General features: G+C 41.4%; 1 long non-coding RNA gene across 1 annotated transcript in view; it reads left to right on the top strand.

The window, feature by feature from the left end:
• LOC139630112 (uncharacterized) overlaps positions 1-18,693 on the top strand; it is a 55,920-nt gene that overhangs the window by 27,430 nt on the left and 9,797 nt on the right. The window lies entirely within an intron of this gene.

Raw genomic sequence — 18,693 nt, forward strand, 5'->3', positions numbered from 1 at the left:
AACAGCATATGCTCTTAACCCCCCCCCCCCCCCCCCACCTTCCTCATGAAAGAAACAACCCAACATGGAGAAAATAAAGACATGAGATGTCTGTGAAGTAACAATTTGTCATGATACACGACGTGCCACACACAGAACAGGCCTGGAGACACAGTACCATCTTATATCATCTTCTCCGTTGCCTAAAAGCACTTAAAGAAGACCTCCATTTTATTCCTTCGAATTTTTCATTTCTGATTTAAACATGGAGGTCGTGACTAAGGTTATTGCAACAGGCCTCCACAGAAAGCCATGGGGCGGCTGGACAGGAATGTGGGGGAGTGTCTTCAAATTGATAAAGGTTTGTCTTCGGCCATTCTGCCCACGCGTCGGATGGATTTGTGCTTTGCTGTGCTACATTCTCTTTTCTGCAAAGTGATGTTTTAAGATGCAGGAGATAACATGCAGAGATATGCTGGGTGGGTGAGACTAATGTCATCGTGGCACCTTTAATGGGCTATTTCAACCCACTGTTAATGGCCTCCAGTGGAGTGCATAAAGCATTAGTATATGTGGTATAATATACGTATTTCTGTAAGGATTAGTATCAGTGCATATAATGCTTTACTCCTTTAATAATTTGGTCAAAGCTTTAACACATCATGTAAGACCAGAAACAATTGCACAAGATTTTAACTTGATTCATTATGTGTATGAATCATGGAACACAAAACAGGCCCATGATGCAGGGAGAAAAGCTGGCACATTGTGTGAATCAGCACAATAGTTGTGGCTAGAGATCTTGACCTTTAGTGGTGAATGTGCATGAAAGAAACCAAAATTCATGTCCAGTCACAGACCTGCAATCACTGCTCTCCTTTTTAATTGACCATAAGCGCAATCTTTCCCTCAGTTTAAGTTACCTCATCTGAACCATATCTGCAGTTACCTCAACTGAACCATAGCTGAACTGTAAGTGACTTGTCATAATCAGGATCTTTACCTAACCTTAACCATATTGTTGTTTCTACCAGCAGATGTTGTCGAAGCAAGAATAAAACAGTCGTATTGAATATTTAAGAATCAAAATGGCTGCGATAAGGTGGAAATGGTGACATATTCCAATCTTGTGTTTTAATGTTGTTGAGGCACTGTTTTGGAGCTGTCAGTCAAATTCACGTTTAACTTCCTTTATTGAACGATGATAATTTAACTTTGTTAAACTCGTAAGCCTGTGAATATTCTCATTTGTCCAGGTCATAGTATCTCAAAGGAGTTTTAAATCGAAAGCAACTGGACTTGGTTATTTGTCTAGGAAGACGTTTCACCTCTCATCCAAGAGGCTTCATCAGTTCTTTCTCGTGAGAAAGAACTTCATCTTTCATTGATGTGTTTTAATCCACCTGTGAAGCCAACCACTAACAACGCGTCAAGGACTGCTAGTTAAAAGTTCACAAACAACATAATAAAAGATGCTAACTATGCTAACCATTCTGATATGTCTTCTTGTTGCCAATTTTGGTCACAACAGTCTCCTCGGTCCTCGACAAACTCCTGAGTCTGGGTCTGACTGAGGCTGGAACATGTGGCTGAGACTCTCCGATGTTTCCCCTGCTCAACCATGTTGATACTCTCTGCTGTCAACCAGTGGTGTAGTCTACGTGATACACGGGTATATGCCGTATACCCACTAAGAAAGCTCCAAGCTGAAAAATGCCCAAGGATACGTACCAACATAGGTTTGCGACAGAACTTGCACTTCAACAATTTGTGTATGTTAGAAATGGCTGCTGTGAATCATGTAATGTCAAGTGAAACGTTCATCAATTAGCAGTGGATTGATGAGCTTCGTGTGCTGTGAGAAAATACATGTCAGTGTTAGTGGTTTCCCTCTACACTTATGAATTACAGTATGATGTCATGGTGGCACCCCTGGTAGAGCGGATATCATTATGACTGTTAGGGTTGAAGGTTAAGATACACTTTTAAGTACAACCTAATTTATGTGCTGGTTCTGCACAGACACTCAAATAATTTGTTGTAAATCAGTATCAGAAAATCTTTGATGGGGTGGCAATCCACAGTATACCCACTAAAACAAAGTACACTACACCACTGCTGTCAACCTAGCATAAGCAGCAGTGGTAGGCGGGGCACAAGACCTGATCCAGAATTTATCAATGAAGAAGTAAGTATAAAGGAGCTTCCAGCCTCAGTTTTCCATTTCCTTTACTTTTTATGTGGGAAAGCCATGTTAGACAAAATATTAATCATAGCAGAGTATTTTTATACAGTTTAAACCATGTCTGGAGAAGACCTTCAATGGATAGGGAGAAGGCAACCAGATGTTCTGAAAAACAAAAGGCCTAACAACTGCCATTGCAATATTATCATATGTGTATTATTGACATGGTATCAATATTTCATTTTTTAAATGTCATGATGTATTGTTCGTGACTGAGTTCTATGAAATTCCATTAATTTCTTCTTTTAAAGAATGTGTCTGCACATCTCCTGGCCTGCGTTCATACTGTACAAGCTGTCGAGGATTTTACAGATGTGGACTATTAAGTTACTCCACTGGAGCAGCTCATGCCCGGGGCTTTACTGGAGATTTTTATGATTGTTTTCTCTTTCTGTCTTTTTCTTTTCTTTTTTCTTTTTCTTTTTTTTCTGTTGTAGGTATCAACCAAAAATGTCCAAAACTCTGACCGTGTGTGAACATGATTAGCAGATCACAACGAGTATTCCTCCATCCAGCCCCTCTCCTCCACACCCATTCAGTTTTCATTGTCTGCTGCAGCCAGGAGGCATCTCAGTGCAAGCCAACAGAGATTTTTCAGTTTCAACAGTCACTCATTTGAAGCTTTGGACACTGTATAACTCACTGACAAAGCTAATGCTTACAAAAGTTCAGTGCTGTAACTCTCCATTAGTGACTGAGAGCAGCAGCGTTTCAGATGACAGATGTTAGCTTGTTTGTCACTTGAAGATTTTTCCATCCTTGGTGTGCACTTGCAAACACCCCATGCCTAACAATTGAAGCTTGTTTTTCTTGATTTGCATTGCAGTGAAGAATGTGAAATCCTTGACATGCAGCAGTTTTTTTTTTTCATGGAGATCAATGAAGTGAATGGCTGTGGATGACGCAGGATAAACTGAATCAGATGTATGTGGTTTTGATCAGGAAGCTGAAGCAGAGCGACATCGAATACTTCGTCACTCCATTGTAATACATGGATCTCGCCTTTCTTAAGACATTATGCCCAGACACAACGGAAAAACAGGCCACATAATAGATTCTTTGATAGCATTATTAAGAAAAAATGGCATTGTTGTTTCAGTGCTGCAGCACATCTGTCTCCTTCCCTTCTCCGCCAGATGCTTCTTGTTTTAGGCCTCATGGAGTTTCTACATCAGTCAACATTTTTGACCATAAAAATGACTTTTTGATCTTGAGTCTTTGGTCTGACATCATTGAGTTCCTGACAATTAATTTCATATTACACCATGCCAATTGTCCGGACTGAGGCTTGTAAATACCTTTCACTTGAATAAGAGTCCTAATTTGTCATTCAGCAGCAGTGTTAATTTGGACATCCGTATTTGGATTTTGTGTCCACCTATGTTTTTTAATTTATTTTTATTTTTTGCCACAGTCTGGTCCTCCTTTAGTCATTTCATTTCGATTACTCAAGTTGATGTTTGATTGACCAATTGTTGGTAAATAATTCAGTAATTCACCATCTTTCTAACACATTCATGCACACACACACACACACACACACACACACACACACACACACACACACACACACACACTCATTCTAGATAGATATTTTAGCTGTGCATTACAAGACACTAGATCATCAGGCAGAATAAAAAGAGCCATTGCCAGCACAGTTTATGCTACATATGCTATTAGTGCATGAATACATTTGCACTTTAATGTAAAAAGAGAAAGCAAGAACAAAATGATTAATTCCCAGCCAAAATTACTGCTACAATGAATCTTATTCCTAGATTTACACTTAATTACACAACACAGCTGAAATGGACAATATTGACAAAACGTAGACATTGGAATGCAACAGCATGGAATCACCCGCAAACCAACATCACAAAAAACTCATGTAACACAATCAAGTCAGGGCAGCTCCTTCTATGTTCAGTATTTTCCTTATGCATATAAATTGCTGGGATAATGTGAAAATGGAAAAGATTGATTGATTGAGAAATGATTTCATCATTGGAAGTATTTTTCAGTTTGATTTATTGCAGTCAACCTTTACAGAAAATATTTTGATCATTGGTATTGTTTTTTTGTTGTGGTTGTTGATTTTTATACCATATGCAATTTTCATTGACAAAATGTTTGTGTTCATGTGTAACAGGATCCTTAATTCATGTATTGTTTATTGTGGAGAAACCCAAACAACAAACTTTATCTTAATATAGCTTCTATCATCTGTGTACTTATGTTATTTCTTCTGGCCATTTGAGGGAACATCTACAACTTTCCATGCTGAGGTTCATCTGCACTCAGGAGGCAAACTGCAAGTTGGGTAAAAGAGGCTCAGCTGGGAAATGTGTCCTTGGCCAGGTCGTGGGTTTCCCCATCCTCACCAACCTGTCTGGAGTGGACACTTCTCCACCTCTGCCCCCCCTGCTTCGTAAAGCCCCAGGGCTCCCAACAACACATAGGATTAATCCATATAATAAAGCGGGTGGCTGAATGGGTTTTGTAGGGAGCAGAAAGGAGGTAATGCTCTGTGTTTTCTAAATGGGGGAGCAGAGGGCCTTTCAGAGGGAAAACATGCTGATTACTGTATTGTAAAATGGCTTTTGATTCCCCCTGCCTGCTTTAATCCCCGGGACACAACAGTGGCCCTGTCTCCCACCAATGGCAATTGAGCCTCTAAGGAGACTTGTATTACCAGTGAGCGGGGTTTAATTGTGAACTCGATCAGTTATTAAAGAAGCCAGGGCCCACTGAATTGGAGACTGGTGGGCCAGTCCTCCACTGCTTTTGACCGTTCTGCTTCTTTCTTCCTAGACTGTGGTTCGCAGTTTGTTGTTTGCAATGCATAGGCCCAGGATGAATACAGGCTCCCCACTATAGAGTTCTTTCTTTTCCCTCCTCCCTCCACGTTTTTCCTCCTCTTCTCCTACAGCTTCCAGGGAACGCAATTAAAGTGGGGAATTTTATGGGAGGCTGGAGCAGTGATGGGGAGGGGAGTGAAGGGGGAGCAGGCCAGCGAGGCTATTATCCGTCCCATAGGGTTGAATGGCTGGCCCCCCTCAGCGAACACAAAAGGAGTGGTCAGAGCTGAACTGGAGAGCGGCCCCATCTGAAGAATGGTGGCCATCAGCGGTGGCTGGTCCCTGATGGCTTTGTGTCGGAGGATGTTCACCTTGCAAAAACTTTTGCTCTTAATAATGACATATTTCTTAATCCTCAAAAACTTACTAAAAGAGTTGTTACAAAGATCAGTTAGGTTTTGGGTTCAACAGATTTGATCACTGTTCTGGAAGAGTTGGCAAATGTTTGCAGATAATCAGTTAATCGCTCAGGTCAGTCTTATCTGTTTTAAATGTTTGTAAACAGTTAGTGGAACAAAACAGGCATATTGTTGCTTTTCCCTATTTTCCCAACCTCTAACCCCTGGGTCAGGACCCCCCCCCCCCCCCCCCAAGGTGAATCCAAGGGGTCAAAAACTAATAAAAGAGATAGATAAATTGGGGAATCATGTCTGTTTCTAACCATATGTAATTTTTGCTTTTTTCTCACAAAATAAGAGCGAATTCCATGTGTTCCCAGCTATAAAAATCCTTCACACTGCACAATATATCAAGAAAAAGGCTTTAAGCTGTCAAAAGGGGTTTTAAGCCCATGAAGTACTGCAAGTGTTAGTTGCAGCCCTATTGGAATCATAAATTATGTTGAGTAAGACCTTCAATAAGTTGTGATCAAAATAGTGAGACTGCAAAAAAAAAAAACAAAAAGCACTGGTTAGGATGAAAAACCAAAAATTAATTGTTTGCTGTACCTGTTGTGGCTGTGTTCATTATGACTGTTATAAAACCACATCACATCTTGTGGAGGTGGTCAGCGTGGATAGTTGGGTCAACATAGCCTATGATTTTGACTTGGGAGACTGCAGTTTGCTTCCTGTCTGCGTTGTTTTCTTTAAACCTGAACCATTATTGTCCCCTAAACATAATCAAGCAGCTTTGATGCCCTAAAACTAACCACCAAAGTTTAAGTGGTGGCAGATCAGTAAGACAAACAGTCATAAATCAGTTTTGACATCGTTATATGCACATTTTGGAAGTCACTGACAAGAGAAGTCATTCTGACGATCTGGGAGGCAAAGACTAATTATTTATTCTGTCATTAAATTTGTAGGATCTATTGAAAATAGCACAAAGGGAATACGAGAAAAAATGCTAAGTGGGAGCAACTCAACTTGTGAACATCCTTCATCTACTTTCTTAGCTCCTGTTATAGTTCCTATATTAGCAGGTAAACAAGCCAGTGCTTGGTGATTTCTACTAAACAATCATAGAAAAAGGTAACAAAGTATCAAAAAGTGAACTTTGGCTGCCATAATTGTGTCTGTGGTTATTTTTTTTTACACTACCTGTTTAAAACCCAAAAAGTCAGAGGGATACACTTAACAAAGCTTACAAAACGTCAGCATATTCAAACCAGATATAACAACAGAGAAGTAAAAGTGACACTAACCTCCACTGACAATACAAGTTTCTTTGCGGACAAACGAGGCAACCTTTGGCTCGATTTGATGTTTTTCATACCTTCTGCAACATTTCAGACAGACCTAAAAGAGAACACCCATCCAGCACTTATTTTACCTCCGCATTCCTTGCCATCCATCCGCCTAGTTCTCCATCACCAGACAATAGAGGATTGAGGACACCCTGGGCAGGCCAGCCTCTGTGGGGCCTGTGAGCTGTGTGCCAGTATGGGTAAATAGAAGCTCTTTAATATCCGCCAGGGGGACGAGGGGTGGGAGTAGGGTCAGAGTACGGAGCTCACTGAACTGGCAGCCATGCAGCCCATTGTTGCTGTTTGTTAACAGGTGTGTGTGTTTAAATGGGAGTCTTTCAGTGGAGCTGCTACACGAGCCCATGGGGCCCGAGCACCTCTCACCCCCTCACAGTGTTCTCATCAATGACAGCTTTTCAGCAGCCTGGGGTGGGGGGGGTGGCGGAGGAGGAGGAAAAGAGAATGATGAGGCTGGCTGAGAGATTAGAAGTGAGAGGACAGGCTGCACTACAGTACACAGTGTGTGACCAGGTACATTACAGTCAGAGAGAGTGTATTTACAGATGAATACAGCCCCACGCAAACAACTACAATCCTATTTAACATAGTACACACACACAGTCTATCAATGAATGGCTCAACATTTGGGGAATTTGTTTTTTTTTGAGAGTGAGATGAGAAGAATGATATCAACCTTGTGTGTCTGCATCAAGTGCAGAGCAGGAGGCAGGCCACATTTTACCTGACTTGATTGATGACCGGTGGCAGGGGGAAACAGATAGCTTGACTCTGTCCAAAGTGTGAAAAATATGCCTGCCAACATCTCTAAACACATGAAGTGATCGTACCTCTTTTTCGAAACTCATTCAGAAATAGAAAAATGAAAACAGCAGTTTGTGGTTTTAGGGATTGTTGCATGCCAGGGGTTGGGTACAACAACTTCCTGGAAGTCAAAAACCAAAACCTGTGTATGCCACCCATATCTAGTCGGGGTAGAAATCACCAGAGGCCCCACAAAACAATACTACCACGGCGCTTAAGTCACAATATTATTGCGATTATAAATATTTTGTGATATGCTGAGTATCTACATTAGAATATTGAAATAATATTAAGGTGATATATTGTGATTAATTACTTTTTTCCAGCTGCACATTATGTCCTCAAAGAAAAACTTTGTCAACAACTGTTTTATCTGATAAGATAAGTTCTCAGTCTGTTCACCTCACTTCAATCATTTTTATTCCTGCAAAATGGGATCGTCAAGCAGACAGACTGACTAACACTGTCATAAAAACCTGTCATAAATGTTGCAGGCACCTGGCAGACTGTTCTGTTTGTATTACAGTCTAGTCCAACTTAACTGAATGAAAACATGTATGGACTTGGACTACTATTGTACTACTACTGTACTATTACAGGTATTTTGAACAATGCAACCTGTACAAAGAAAGGTTATGCAGCCCCTTCAGCAATTTGAGAGAAATAACTGTTAAATTGAAATAAAATAAAACATGTAATCTTACATTAAAATACAAATGTTAAATTTTAAATTAAACATTACTCTTAAATGAAAATAAATAAAATGTCCTGTTGTTTGCTTCTGGCCTTGGGACTAAAAACGTTCAAAGACAATTGGAAAGTGAAGGATTGTCAGCGTTCTTGCTGAGGAAGAGGAGCTGATAAACATGCTCTGATGTCAGAGTGCTCCATTATGCTGTAATGATGTCTCCAGACACTAATACCTGGGATACAAAGGTATCTTTTTGCAGACTTAATCAGGAAAGGGTAGCCTTGCTCATGTGGTTTCCACCAGCTTAGTGGGTTTTCTGTGAGTGCCAGTGGTATGACCTCCTGGTATTTTTTCACCTCCTCCTCAGCTATGCCAGATAATGATGTTGGTGGGACTCCAATATCACCATAAATCTGATCAAGCAAGTCTGCTAGCCCACTTGAGTTCCTCATCTTGGCTAGTATGACAGGAGGCCCGGGATCCACTTAAGTGTAGCCAGGTTACCTCTGATGTTCCTGAGCTTCTCGCTCAGAAATGATCTGTTATCTCATTTCCTGTAGAGTATACATACACGCAGACAGGGAGAGAATAAATGTGTGTTGTATATCTTTAATTAAGTATGCAGCAAATACATTGTTTCTCTCTGGTAATAGTAGTCTTTAGATATAAGTAAATCTTTACCAATATGACTACAATATCAGTGACATTTTTTAAGTGGGTTAGAATATAAGCTACCATTATTATTTAAATGTTTGTTTACCTGTGGGGTTATAGCCTCAGCAACCAACCTGAAATAGGTTTCTTGTGTCTCGTCTGGGGACAGGAACAACAAGGTTTTAAAGTGTTGATACTGTGTAGAGGGTGTTTTTCTCTACTGCACTGGCATAGCTCTTCTTCAGATCTTGAGTGATGCTTTGTTTGATGTCTCTGACCAGCTCTGTGTCACCAATGTTGACTTGTGTGTCATGCAACAATTGTGCGAGCAGTAGTGCTTCTAGTGAAATAGTAGGATTCTTCTCCTCAGACATCACAGTGGTCACCACTTGCGTCGACTTCAGGGTTCGGGCAGTTTCTACAGCGTTCCCAACATCTGTGTCATTCAGGGTGAAGATATCTGTGTTGCTCCTTCTCACTTTGGGAGACCACAGCGCTGCACAAATGGCAGGCTGTTGTTCAAGGAACCACTGGAGCATTTTGTAAGCATTGTTCCATCTTGTGCTGACGTCAGTCTTGAGTTTGTGGACTGGGAGCTGTAACATTGTTTTTGTCCAAAGCAGTTTGCCATTGTGCTTCTGTTGAAAAGAAAAAAGCCACTGACTGCGCTGTGATGCCATGTTGAGCATGTCAGCGTAACACTACACACTACACATGCATGTATCCCAGTGACAACCAACAGGTTTTTGTTGGCCATCCCCCACACTTGTGCTGCATTTTGCTGCAAGTCTGCAATATACGTTGTGACTGTTGTGTGCTGCTCTAGTTTGGAGAACATTAGACAGCAGTCGCCAGTCCTCTATGAGATAATGAACTGTTATAGTCTTACATTAGTCCACTGGCCATGACGTCCACGCGTCACAAGTTAATGCAACTCTTTCTCTGGTACTCAAACTTTCCTCAGCTCTAAGCTTCTTACTTGGGTTCAGTGTCTTGCATGAGTAACAAAAGCCCTGGTTTTCCACAACGTTGTATGTATGCAGGTCTTTGCCAGTGTTTGGCAGTAAAGTGTTACTCAGTAACAAATTACTGCAATATTATTACTTTCCCCAGTAACAAGTAGTGCAGGGGATTACAGTAAGTAATAAGTAATAATAAGTAATAATATTACTGTTACTGATCCTATCAGCATTGCATTACCAGGACACATTTAGTTTGTTGTCCAAGGTATCTTATGATGCCCTTGCTCTGCTGATGTCCTGGATAGCAGAGATGCTCTTCTTGCAGCTGCTAGTTGTCCGAAGTTCAAACTCTGATGGCTGAGAGATGAGAGATGAGAGCAGGAGAGAGCTGGTGAGGGAGCACACTTGCTCTTGCAGAGGAGCCAACTTCTGTGTCCAGCCATGACGATGGTGTCTGAGGACAGCTCATCAGCAGAAAAAGAAGTAATGGACTACTTGAGGTTGGGGAGTTCATGAGGTTGAGACTCTGAACCGGTTCTCAAAGGTCTAAAAAAATTTTTACGTGAGGTACAACACTCCGACCACATCTAGCGCACCCGAGGAGCGGCTTTTTAGTTTAGGAGGTTTGGTGCTCAACCCGACAAGGAACAAGAGGTTTGAGAAGCTGCTTTGAGATATAATCATTGTTTCACTTCTGAACATTGGGACCTTGTTTAATGTGTCGGGGCTGAAATAACAATTTTCTCACCAAAGTTTTCTCGCCGAACCTGACAGGAGCTGGTGGTGGTGATTGAAACTTGACAGTTATCACAAGACAAGAGGTTATAGCTTTGGCAATTGTTGTCTTTCCAAACACAAGAAGCGATACATCTTCAGGGCAGATTGAAAGCTACAGTGAATCGCTATCGGAAAGTGACAAGAAGGGCTGGGGCTAGCTAGTTAGCATGCTAACTTCAGTTGAAAAAAAGAGGTGATAGAGACAAGAGTTAACATTGACGTTGCTTTCCACTGGAGACAGTTCTTGGTGAGTAAAGGAATGAAGTTTGAGGCCGAACTTGTTTCTTCTAGTAAACAGGTGTTAATGCTAACGCTGGCTGTTTAGCAATAGCAAAGATTACAAATAGCTCTTTTAAGCAAACAAGATCTTGTAAACAAGACAGTTATTGGTAGTTTTTTTTTTTTGTTTTGTTTTGTTTTTGTCACTTTAGAGAGTATAGTCAGCTGTTTCCTCTTCCCTCCAGTCTTCTTGCTGAACTAAATACGCCCTGATCTCAGCTCTGTACCTGACACACAGGGTTGCGATTTAATGTTTCCGTTGCATTGTCAGTTACATTGTTAGAAAAGTGTTAAGTATCACTGTGTATGTTATATGACTATATTCAAGAGGGAAGATTACATCATTAACTCAAAGTGAATCTGTCTCCACTGATCCACATCGCTGCTCATTTGTTTTCATCAGGCGTTATGTTGAGAAGTGGGTGATATTCAAGTCCCCAGTGTGGACAGTGTAATAACATACACACTTTATCTTTTTCCGTAAGCCAACTGTTCCACCTCAGCCATGCATGAAAAAATTTTTTAATGCACACATTTAAAATGTACATAAAAACTGGTGGAAATTTGTCTACTGATACTGATGTCATCTTTCTCTTGGAAAGAAAGCTAATAAGCATATTTCCCAAAAAGTTACTATTCCTCTAAACTCTGAGCTGTTTCATCTTTACATTGCTCCTCTGTTGACACTGTTTCACAGTCGGCCGGCCATCACATTTTCCTTCCCATGTCACCCCTGCCTGTGACACACCGAGGCCCATGAAAAAAAGGTCAAGTCTTACGCATTTTCACCACGCGTGTATCAGGAAAAATCGTTACCCTGTGGCTGTGGAGGTTTAAAAACAGAGGGCAGCGAGTCTCCCCCGCTATATTGGGCTGTGTGTTGAGGATTACTGTACTGAGAGAGAGAGCGAGAGAGAGAGGAGAGAGAGAGAGAGAGAGAGACGCGCACACACACACAGAAGGAAAGAGAGAGGGAAAGCTGTGTGAACGATAACCTCGCCACACTGCTCCATGGAACCCTGCCCTGTTAATAGTTTCCACCATGGGCGAGTGAGGAGGAGACTGAGAGAAAAAGGGAGAGGAGGGAGAGGGGGAGCAGTGGAAGATGCTTCCTGTGTGGCTGAATGGGTGCTGGCCGCACAGCGGAGAAGGAAGCAGCCTTGGGCACTGTGGAAGAAGTGATGAAAGATGCACTTTCCTCCTCATGCAAATAAAAACTGGTTTATTGTCTCATCAACATGCTGGAGCTATATGGCTTCATCGGATCCTATGATTATGATCGTTTCTTAAAGAAAGCTTATACTCATGTTGATGACATAATTTGATTTGCACAGGAAAGAGATTTAATTTTAAGTAACATACATCTTTCAAGCTTAGAATTTGGGCCAACAATTTGAACTTTTTGTTTTTTCTTTGTCTTAGATTGAATCAAACAAACCTGGTCAACTTTGGCCTAGTTTGGCCCGGCCCTGTCTGAGTAGACCTGATTTCTTTCCAGGCTCTGTGTCTCATCACATGTCGATAACGGATCAGTCTGTCAACATGGCCCAGCAGAGGTCCAGTCCCGTCTTAAAGTTCACTTCACATGAGCAATTAAACCCACAAATATTCTGTGTTACTGTGTGATGCTCAGATGTCTTTTTAGATTAGAAATAGATGACAGATTATATTGTTGAGTCTGAATATTGTGCTTTTGTTGCCTGTTCTGAGTCCTTAACTGTGTCTAAATCTTATGTAATGTTTGTTCTCTGTGTGTGTTCTCTCATATAATTTCATGAATCTTGTTACTTTAAGATCTGTTTGCTTCCTTGGTTTCTCTCAGAGTTTGTCTGAGGTGTACAACAGCCCTGTACAGGCTCTGACCATACACTGTATGCAGTTAGCTGGACAAGGGCTTTAGATTAGATCAGAATTTATTACAGTGCAGTAGATTTTCATTAGAATGTGTGAAACAAAGAAATGTTCTTTAAACCTAAAACCAAAGCAAAGTAATCCAAAGTGAAATGATCCACCCTCTTTCCTCAACTCTTCCGCCACACTCTGGTGAATCATGGAGCCAAGCACTCCTGTCCTCAGGTGGTGAGATATGATTTTGGGGCCCACGAGACAAAAACAAACTTCTGAGGCCTGCACCGCCCATGCCACCACAGGCCTTGGCACTGTCAGGCCTCAGTGGTAGAACAGTAGTATGTAGTAAAAGGCAGCTGTGCATAACAGATTATACATGTCGGGATGGTCCTGCTGATACGGCGGGTTGAAAAACCCATCCATTCTCTCCCTCGGGGAGATCCTGACCCCTGGCAAAAATGAAACATAGCAGTGTTTTTCTCTATAGGGGAGAGCAGCCGTGACATGTTAAGCGCTTCAACCAAAATAGAGAAGAGTATATTTAGGGTGAGTCAACATCTCCACAAAACAGTCCCCCCATGCTTGAGTTAGCAAGCCACAAGGGTCTTTAACGTCTTTATTGTAAGATATTGAAGAGATCTAATTCCGGAAAGTCCAAGCAGAAACAAAGGACTCAAATGTGAAGTACACAGGACAGTACACAGAGCTGTGCTTTAGAGAGAAACATTGCTGTAGACATTTAAATTAGGATTATTTACCATGTATGATGTTCAACATATAGTTTTGTATGTGTTCCAATAAACTCTTGACTACTTTGCCAGGAGTGAGTCTCACTTACAAGCCGACTGAAATGGATTTCATCAACTGCTGCATTAGGTCATGCATGATTAACACCTATTACTGTGCTCGTTTTTAAAGCTGTTCTGACCATTATTTTATTAATGGAAAATTGATTAAATTACTATTTGTAATGTGAAAGGGGCTGCTTGAAGTGATGGATACGTAGAAAATTACGGACATTGCAGTTGCCGTCAGCCCTGTGGAGCATTTTGTCATATTTCAGCTCATTGTTTTGGTTTTCTTGCCCACAGCTTTACTCTCCTGGTTCAGTCACAGTGCTCCCATTACCGTAGTGTCCAGATTCAGCAGAAAATTGTTCTTGGTGGAAAAGCTGAGCTAATATGCTACCTCCATTGCAGCAAACAGCAGAGAGACAAGGTTAGCTGCTAGCTGGTGAATATAGTGGAGCGTTTTGCAACTAAACATCCAGGTTTTCCCTTTAGGAAAGAGTGGAGACCAAAACAGTGCTAAAATGTAATTGAGTATTGGATTTACATTGATCAGATGGTCAGATATATAATTTAAAATGAATGTTAAGGATATCTGCATAATGCAGGATGTCTAAATAATCAACTGTTTGCAAACACTTTGGACATAACTACTTTATGAGGTTTATAGCATTCTCCCCAAGTGGCTGAATCAAATCAGGAAATGCATTAAAGCTGACTTTCTTTGCTGTTGCAGGGAAACACATGGATGTTTTTTAGTATTGAGGTTCATTATTGACCTTGAATATGATTGTCCAAATTGACAATTAAGCAAGCTCAATGTTAAAATCAATATTAATGTATTGCACCATAAAGTAGGCTATTACAAATATGAGAGACTATTATTGAGTGCAAGTGCCAGTTTATAAAGCAGAACATTAATCAAAAACAGTGTCAGTCACTTTTGATTCCACATAACATGTTCATTCAACTTCCAACTGTATAACTCTGGATTCCATTTCTCAGGGAAGACAAGTTGCATTATTTTAGAATTGGTCACACATCATTTGTCAGCGAGCAGATCATTTGAAAACAATAATCCTATGACAGAGATTGGTTGGATGGAGGTAGCCACATACAGGGAGGTCGGAGAGACCTTGCAGTGACCCTCATGACTGATCTGCATGTGGATCCCGAGTCTTCATCTGGGGAAAACGTGTGTAACTATTGTGATGCTGGAAAACACATCTTTGAACTTCCTTTCGCTCCAGAGTGCATGCTGAAAACAAGAAGAGGGCTTCCAAAAAAGACGTGCATTTGAGGAGTAGCGGGAACACAGATTGACAGTCTCTGGTTTGGTGTGTGTTTTTCTAGAGCATCTGTCTTCCTGCTTCGGCTCAAAGAGACAAGCTGGAGGAAGTGTTTTGCTCCTCTCCAAGACCTTGAATGTGGGGAGGAAATCATCCGCACATTGCGTGAGACCCGACTGTTGCTCGCTGGTGTCTGTGACAGCACTCATCAGCGCGGCATTAATTAAGGGTAAATACAAAGCATAAACAATAAACACATGACCACAAAAACCACAACTACCTCCCATACCAGTTCAGACCTTTGCCAAAGAAAGTAAATATAATAATCCTTTCAAGATTTGTTTCCCCCCAACCAGCAAGAGCGCCCCCCTATATGAAGATTTAAGTGAAATGCATTATTCAACAGATAGGAGCGTAAGGATGTCATTCATTGGAATCAAGCAGACCAGCATTAGATCGTATTTCACATGGCAGCTTGGCAGGATCTAACTGCAGATGTGCAACTTGGCATATCATGTCATTTCTAAAATAACCTGTTTTTGAGTGCTGTGGGTCCGGGTCCATGTCTGAGTTTTGCTGGAGCACCCGTTGGAACTGATTTGTACGTGTTTATGGAGAACTGTGTTTAAATGGTTCTGCCTGTGTGTGTGTGTGTGTGTGTGTGTGCATGCTTGTGCACGCATGTGGTTGAATGGGAGTAAGTGAGTGCGTGCAGAGGGGGGATGGTTGAGGGGACAGCTGTAACGGAATCACTTCATAAGTGAAATACCACTCCCTGTACAATAGCCAGCCACAAACCAGAGCTGTGGTGCAAATGTTTTTCCAACATGGCATGGATCTATCCCTGCATACTGAGATTAAAAAATGCATTTTTCACTTCCTTCAAACGAGAAACCAAAGAAGGTTATGACTAGTACGCTCAGGTTTGGGGTCCCAGATGCTCTTCATGCAAACAATTTCAAACACGGTTGGCTGTTTTTGTGAATTTTAAATGAGATTTATATTTCCAGTGCAGGAGTATCGTTAGGATCGCTAGAGCTTGAGTTGATGATCGCTTATGTCTTCCCCACTGTTTCACCGTTTCATTTCTGAGACAAGTTTACCAAGACAGGCTTCAGAATGCCCGTGTCAATGAAGACAGTCTATTGAGGGGCAGATAAAGGATGCTAAAATGCATTCGTTCTACATAGTTTCACATGCTGAGGGCTATTTTGCATCCCCCTGAAGAGTTGATTCAATAGTCTCTCACCCTGAATTTGTAGAATGGCCTTATTGAGGAGGCCAAGGGGATGAACTACATTCCAGAGGCCTGCTGGGAGAAAACAAGATGGCCGTGTGTGACATGTGGCTTTGTTGGCGGGCGAGGGATGTCTCTCATGGCCATCAGGGTGTCAGAACTGGTTACTTCTAATCACGCCTGATAGGCGGAGAGGGCCTGGGCAGTACGGCAGGGCCTCGTGATTCAAATCACAACCGCTTAGAAAAACGCACCATGACCACACATTGACAGATTAACATTCCGCATGTTTAACTCATATCTCAGGAGCTGTGAACAAGCGGTGGTGAACTCCCTCCCAGATTCCAGATCACATTGTTCGACCTTTTTTTCCCTCGCAGCCTCCGTGATGTGAACCTGAGGGAACCGCAGCACTGGAATGTCAGAGATGGAATTCCTCTGAATGGCCGTTTGACCTGACTCACCACTTAGTGTCAGCACAAGGAACACACTCAATCATTAACAACTGGACCATGGTGACCACTGACTAGAATGGCTGCTGTGACCCAGGCCTCATGACTGGCATGGCCACTTACATACACGGGCAGGGAAATCCTATGGCCCTGATTCCACTATTAGTCATGACCTTCGTATTACAATGATGGAAGAGAAGCTTGGGAGGTATTTTGTTAGAGTTGTCAGCTGCTACTGAATGAGTAAGTTATCACCATGGTAATGATCTGTTGGGTTCTGGTGTAGTGATAAATGGTGCTTGTTACTGAGCATTTCTATAATCTGTAAGTCAGCTTTAACCATGACACAAACATTCATTTGTTGCACATGTTCTGTTTTGTGCACCCATTCAACTTCTTCATTCCCAATAACCTAATTCCTTCTTTTTCACAAATGTTAAATCTGTTAAATCTTCAAACTCATTGGGAACATAAGGCCAGACGTTTTTGGAGGCCTCCTGTGCTTGAATTAATGTAACTGATAGTAGAAATACTAGATACTTAAACTGTATTTAATGTGGATTTGTGACATGTGGCCAGCATCCAATCAATCCAACAAATCAATGATATACACTTCCTTTATCCTTTTGCTCTTTTTCTCTGCGGTTAGCAAGTTTGAGTTCGTGTCAGCTCCAGTGGAAATAATACTGACCACTTTTCACTGTGAAAAAAAAGTCTCACATCACTCCTGCAACACAATCCACTTCTCCGTCTGTATGCTCAGTGTGTTCCAAAGCAGTCGTATTTTCACACAAAATATGCACAACTTCCAAGCTTTTTTCCCCTCTATAATGTTACAGCTCATTTCCCAGTGATGAAAAACATTTGTAAATCACAAAATATTAAGATTACGGATCACACTGGAGGCCATAGCAGAACCCTCATTCACAAAACTGAGCCTGAAACAAAGTCAACAACAAAGCAATGAAAATATGCAAAATATGGGGAAAAAAAACCAAACTGCCGTACAGCTTTGATAACTCAAATCCTTGTAACAAAGTCCACGTGTTTATGCAACAGCTAATTTTATCGACCACTAAAAGCATTCCATAAACCACAAGCAGTGTCCAGATATAAAATGCATGATGATTGGACAATCTTCAGTTGAATAGTTCAGCTGTGACAGTTATAATACTTATTTAGCCTGTTCAGAAGGTCTGTGTTGGCTAATAAGTTCAGTTCTTAGTCTCATACATAATTGTTGTGACTTCTTACGTTATTATTATTATCATCATAAATTTAGAACAAATCAAAGTTGAGTTGGTGCAATAACCAACCTAATTTACATTCTGTGCTAAGAGCGTATTGCGCTCTGCTCAGAATGGAAGCAGGTATACACTTAAATCTGCAATTGCTTCAAGTAAATGACAGTGGAAGCAGCATCTGGTGTAGTATGGCTCACATGGCTGCCAACACTGTGAGGCCTCCCCTCACCACTTTGACCACACGGGTCTCTCCTATAGCTTCTCTGGCACAGAACCATAACAGTGAGCCATATCACTTTTTCACGTGATACATCCACCACTGTCCTCCTGCACAATCCACAAGGTCTTTATGTGGATTGGGAGAGATAGTGGGTTGGTTACAGACCTGAGACTCTTTCCATGAAGGTCGTGGTGGTGCACCTGTTTATCGAAAGCCCAGAAAATGTCACAGCTACTGTGGTAGATGATGCCTTGTCTTTTGGAGTCAGCGCGAGTGTCAGTGAGCGTCTGAGACATCTCTTGCCTCGCCAAAATTGCAGAGCGGAGTTTTGCTCTCCACACGAAAACATGCCACGTTGGTTTCATTTGATATCTGATCACAGATTATGTTCCCCAGTCATAATTAGGAAATATCTCTTTCAAACGTTTAGTGCCAGCAACATTATATTATGGTTAAAGGAAACCATTCCTGCAATGTCGAAACAGCGGCACTGAAAAAAATACGTCACTTTTGAAAAATGTACTCCGAGTGTTCATTCTCATTGGAGTCTTGTTTTTTTCTATGTGCACCCAAATTAGTTTAACCAGCACTTGTCAACAGCCAAACCATCAAATAACTTACATGCAACATATTTAAAACCAAATGTGTGCATACTACCACA

The sequence above is a fragment of the Trachinotus anak genome, unplaced genomic scaffold (assembly GCF_046630095.1).
Source record: "Trachinotus anak isolate AG129_WGS33_773 ecotype Australia unplaced genomic scaffold, CSIRO_AGI_Tana_v1 ptg000002l, whole genome shotgun sequence".
NCBI classification, from domain to species: Eukaryota; Metazoa; Chordata; class Actinopteri; order Carangiformes; family Carangidae; genus Trachinotus; species Trachinotus anak.